This window comes from Lycorma delicatula, chromosome 6, assembly GCF_047948215.1.
Source record: "Lycorma delicatula isolate Av1 chromosome 6, ASM4794821v1, whole genome shotgun sequence".
NCBI classification, from domain to species: Eukaryota; Metazoa; Arthropoda; class Insecta; order Hemiptera; family Fulgoridae; genus Lycorma; species Lycorma delicatula.
The window spans coordinates 110107348-110113061 of NC_134460.1; the positions used below are offsets into that span (position 1 = coordinate 110107348).

Genomic DNA, 5714 nt, shown 5'->3' on the forward strand with positions numbered 1-5714 from the left:
TGTTAATGAAATTATGAAATATTTCATTTTCAGGATGAATGAGGATGATATGTATGAATGTAAATGAAGTGTAGTCTTGTACAGTCTCACGTCGACCATTCCTGATATATGAGGTTAATTGAAACCCAACCATCAAAGAACACCAGTATCCACATTCTAGTATTCAAATCCTTTACTAGGATCAATTGTATTTAATGTTGCTAAATTCATTTGTTGTATTATTTTGTTAAAATATCATAAGAGTTACATGTTTTTAAAACAACTTTTACTGATGATTTTTATCAATTTTTTATTACCTTTTTTACAAATTTTTTATTACCAGAATTTTTTTAATTGGCTCATTCTGATAGTACACAATTTTTTGAATAAGTGTCACAAGTTAATTCTTTATATTATAATGTAAATAATTATATAGAAGAGTACAAGAAAATTTTCATAGTAAATTTATTTAAAATTTCATAACTTTTTTAACAACTACTATTCAATTTTCCTGATCTGGCTTTTCAACAGCCATATTATATACATATAAAGAATGGCACACGAATGACCATTTATGTTATACTTGTATGTTCATCTTTATTCTACACTTACCTAATGTTATATAATTCTAAGAGGCTAACAATAACATCAGAGTTTATATATTTGGGGTATTCCATTTTAATTCAACAAATGATCAGTGCATCACTATTTTTGATTTTGATGATGTTTGGTATTTGATAACTACGAGGGTTATTTTTTTTCAAGGTCCGATCGGTCACAAAATTAAAACCACAGTGAAAATAAAAAATTGTTTATTTGTAACAAGCACTTACATAGTTATGCTATTTCTCTACATAGTCGTCACTCCGATTTAGACGTTTGTCGGAGCGTGGTACCAACTTTCCAATACCCTCGTTATAGAGCGTCTGTGTTTTCAGCCATGTTTCAACGCTGGTCTGCAGCTCGATGTCTGTGCCAAAATGTTGTCCTCCTAGCCAGCATTTCATGTGAACAAAGAGGTGAAATCAGATGGAGCCAAGTTCGGGCTGTATGGTGGGTGATCAAACACTTCCCAACGAAAATGCTGCAGGAGCTTCTTTATTACAGCTGCAGTGTGCGGCCGAGCATTGTCATGGAAAAAGACAATGCCTGATGACAACATTCCTTTCTGCTTATTCTGAATTGCCCTTCGTAGACGTTGAAGAGTCACGCAGTATAAGGCTGCAGTGATGGTCGTGCCACGTTCCATAAATTCCACCAAGAGAACTCTATTCCTGTCCCAGAACACAGTAGCCATACACTTCTGTTGGAGAAGGTTCGCTTGAACTTCTTTGGTTTACCGGGAGAATGAGAATGCATCCACTGTTTGGATTGTTTCTTCAGTTTCGAAATGGACCCATGTCTCGTCCCCTGTGACAATTTTGTTCAAAAATCTTCTCCTTCATTGTGGTAGCGCAGGAGAAACATTAGGGAGGCGTCCATTCTCATTGTTTTGTGATGGTCGGACAGCATTTTGGGAACCCATCTCGCACACAGTTTGCGGTACTGAAGTTTCTCACTCACAATGGTGTAGAGAGCTGACCTTGAAATTTCAGGAAACAAAATACAGAAATTGTGAACCGATGATTTTCTCAAATTGACTCATCTATTCACTCAACGAGATCATCGGTTGACATTCACTTCCTTCCCTGACCGCCTGCATCATGAACATCTGCACGTCCTGCTTTAAAGTTCTTGCACCATTGTCGCACTTTGCTGTCACTCATTGAAGTTTCACCGCACACATTACTTATTCGTCAATGAATTTCAGCTGCATTACACCCCTCAGCCTGAAGAAATCGAATTACCGCACGCACTTCACACTTGGCGGGAGATGCTATTGTTGTAGACATGTTTACGCGCTAGCTGCGTGTTCAGAACTAAACGAAGTGACGCGGCGTGATTGATGGCCATACTATAGACGCTGCGCAACACATATGCGCAAATGATCATCCGATTTTTGCGCGGGTTTTTATTTTGCGACCGATCGGACCTTGAAAAAAAATAACCCTCGTATACACCTTGCAGTGGTCAAAAAATATTTTTTTTATAATTAAGAAAAAAAATATTCTTGAGTAATAGATTTTCTAACTCGCCAACAGGTAAAAACAGCCATTTTTGTCCTTTTTCCATGAGCTTTAAAAGTTGTTCACTTTTAACTCACTTTACCTTAATTCCTCCTTTTAATTCACTTTTATCTTATTTTACACATGCTAAGAAATTATGAATAAATCTTGCACTTTTTGATAACAAACTTAACTAACAAAATTTAGTGTTCCTGCTATTTTTTTATTGAGTAGAACTGATAAGTCCACATTCATCTTGGGTGTAACATTGTGTCCTCTTCCAATAATCGATAGAAAAATTTCTGAAGGTGTGAGAATCTTTAAAATATTTTCCAGTTGAATCCTTGTTTGATTATCCCTCAATGATTTCTTGAATGAAGTATCAGAACCCTGTGGATGGAATAAGTGTACTCAATATTCCTCTGCATTTTAATGTATTTTAACTTCGATGACTTTTAACTTCGATGACTTTTAACATCATTTACATAGCACATATAATTTTTACATTTTGACTTTGGTAAACCTATAAAGCAATCAGAAACACTAATATCCTTCTGTACTAATATTAATGTAAATGTTTGTGATTCAGAGGTCACCCAGACTTTCAGAATACATTTCTGACTTGGAAAATAACTGAAAGGTTCTTGTTTCTGGGACTGTTGTGAATACCTGATAATAAGAACTGAGGTATTCTTCAGTCTCTTGAAGATCTTTATTAGAGCAGAAAATAAATATTATATTTTTAATATTGTCTTTGCAATAACTGTGTACATTTCAGAAGGTGTAACAATTTGATTGCAGACTGTCCTTTGAAGGCTGGGTTTATTCACAGTCCTTTTTACAGTTCCACCATTTCCATCACATAATCCTTTTCCATGTTATGAAGCAAAAAAATGCCATTTAGCTGCATCAAAATCTTCTTGATGGTAGCACTAATTTATGAATTTTTTTTATACTGAACTGAGGAGCCATCAGAAAAATAAAAAAATTGTTTAATTTGTGGTAACAGTGTTTTTACTTTATTTATAACTTACTTTTGGAAGCAAAAAACGATGTAATATTGTGCTTCAAGTACTCACAGTAGATTTGGCTTTGTAATTTTCCTTCTTTTTTAAAATATATGACATATGGATGTACTGTGGCATAAGTTTTTGACCAGTAATATGACTGTACTTTATCCTGTATCACAAAAGGAAAATTTTGAGAGAAGTCTCCCATTACAATACATTCACCCTCCAACAAGTTTTCCTTTTTAATGTTGAGGAAATTAACTTATTTCTTTGCAACAAAATTATGCCTTTTTAGATTGTTTAAATTTTCAGTAAGTTTATCTGTTTTTTTTGTCTTCAGTCATTTGACTGGTTTGGTGCAGCTCTCCAAGATTCCCTAACTAGTGCTAGTTGTTTCATTTCGGTATACCCCCTACATCCTACATCCCTAACAATTTGTTTTACATATTCCAAACGTTGCCCGCCTGCTCAATCTTTTCCTTCTACCTGTCCCTCCAATATTAAAGTGACTATTCCAGGATGCCTTAATATGTGGCCTACAAGTCTAACTATATTTTTCAAAGTGCTTCTTTCTTCTCATTTAGATATTTTTCTTTCTTTTAATATCTCAATATAGAGATATCAAAATATTTTGTATAATAGGCCTACATTATTATCTGAAAAAACACATGCTGTGAATTTTTAAGATATATTGTTCACCGTTGGAAGGAACGATGTTTTTAGTGGTTTTGATGGCTTCATTACTGACCAACCCCTTTGAATAACAAAATAAATTTTATTTTGTTTTAAAGTACGCAAAACGTACTTACCGTTGTAAACATTTCAGATTTTTGCCACCTGTCCCACATGTGGTTTTTGGGCCCCACAAATGAGACATTTTCAAAATGTTAAAATTTGGTGGCAATTTTTTTTTAATGAAGGGCACTGTAACAGTCCAATTTATTTATAAGTACTACTAATATCTAATCATTAAAAGGTAAAAAACAGGCCTGTTACCATAAGCCCTTTATTTTTTTATTTTGGGCCCAAAATTTGAAAAAAAAAACAATTTGTAAACGTAACTTCAGTCACCATTACAAGATTTGGCTATGTAACAAAATTAATTTTGAGTACACTAAGATGAAGTTCCATTTTTACTTTTTCCAAAATGCCTTTTTTGACCCTCTGCACAATGTAAAATAAGAATGCTACAGCTCATGGAAAAAGTGATGAAAATGGTTGTTTTTATTTGTTGGCGAATAATAAAATAGTCTATTATTCAAGAAAAAATTTTTTTTTTAAGTATAAAAAAATATTTTTTTATCACTGCTAGGTGGGTAGTTATATATCAAATATCTAAATCAAAAATAGTGATGCAATACAATTTTTGAAAATTTGCTGAATTAAAATAAACTGGAATGCCCCATTCTTGATGTGAAAAAATTACAATGTGAAACAATGCTACATGGTAGACAATGTAATTTTACTATACGTTTATGATCAAATAATTAATATTATAAAAATTACATTTTAGAAAAACTGAAATATTAATTACAAAGTTAATGCAGTATGAGGTTATTATCACTTTTAATTATAAGCTAATTACTCCATAAGATTTATTTAGTAACTACTATTGATAAACATGTTTTACAATTTAAAAAATATAATAATAGGAAATTCTAAGTAGATTATATACTATAAAATATAGAAGAGAGTGTAGGTTAAATTACTCACTAGTTAAATTCATAATATTAAAATAAATTTTGTTTTACCTCGCTTTCTAGAATTTAACTTTTAGTTAGCCAGCTATCTGATTATTTTAAAAATTGCTTTCTAAATATCTATTTTTAAGAACTGAGATCTGGAGAAAATCTGATATCAGCTTGAGATGCGCACAGAGGTCAACCTTAACTTTTATAATGAAATGTTTTAAAATAAATGGAAAACGTTTTGGACAGTATTCATGCATAAATATAAGATTATAACCACATCTTTTGTTTAAACATCATTTACTACAATGATCCACATAATAATGAAAAATTAACTTTGATTTGAATCCATTAAGTAAATAGAAATATGCTAACATAAATTTATAAGGATGGATATATTATAAAATGTAATATTTACAATGTAATAAAATTTATAAAACCAAAAATGTAAAAAAAATAATAAAATAGTAGTTCATATTTATCTTAGAGAAATAATTACTCACAAATTAAACTTCTTCGGAGTAAATGAACTGCAGAACTATTCCACAGCAGTTAATTATTTTAACTTAACTTAATAAATTTTCTCTATCAAATGTAACTGACAAAATTCATCGTAAAAGGAAGAAAAAAAAATGGTAAATATAATACAATTAATTAATACATAATCGGAAGACGTCATAACAAACTCTTATCAGAGAATGATAATAACAAATCCGATCACCGATTTCGTAAAAAAATTATTTTTAGAAAACATCGCGCAATAGTAAATTTTTTTTATAAATGTTGGGCAAAACATACTTCTTTTCAGTTTCAGGATCTCTAAGATGTGAACAAAACTTGATGAAATAAAAACATAAACAAGACTATCCAGCATGTCACAAGAAAAAATTGATTCGGGATATTATTAAATTTTACGTAATTAAATGACTCAC

The 5714-nt window shown here is 31.4% G+C and overlaps 1 protein-coding gene across 5 annotated transcripts in view; it reads right to left on the minus strand.

Moving 5' to 3' along the window:
* The window catches only part of Pgm2a (phosphoglucomutase 2), a 42073-nt gene that overhangs the window by 36221 nt on the left and 138 nt on the right, over positions 1-5714 (minus strand). The window contains exon 1 of one of the 5 annotated variants that reach the window (XM_075368308.1): positions 5581-5695. The exons of 1 other annotated variant lie outside the window; for it this stretch is intronic. The gene's annotated coding sequence lies outside the window, so the exon portion shown is untranslated. Of the gene's footprint in view, positions 1-4845; positions 4921-5285; positions 5540-5580; positions 5696-5714 lie in introns of those variants that run through there. 3 more of the 5 variants (XM_075368306.1, XM_075368310.1, XM_075368309.1) reach the window with 3 other exon arrangements.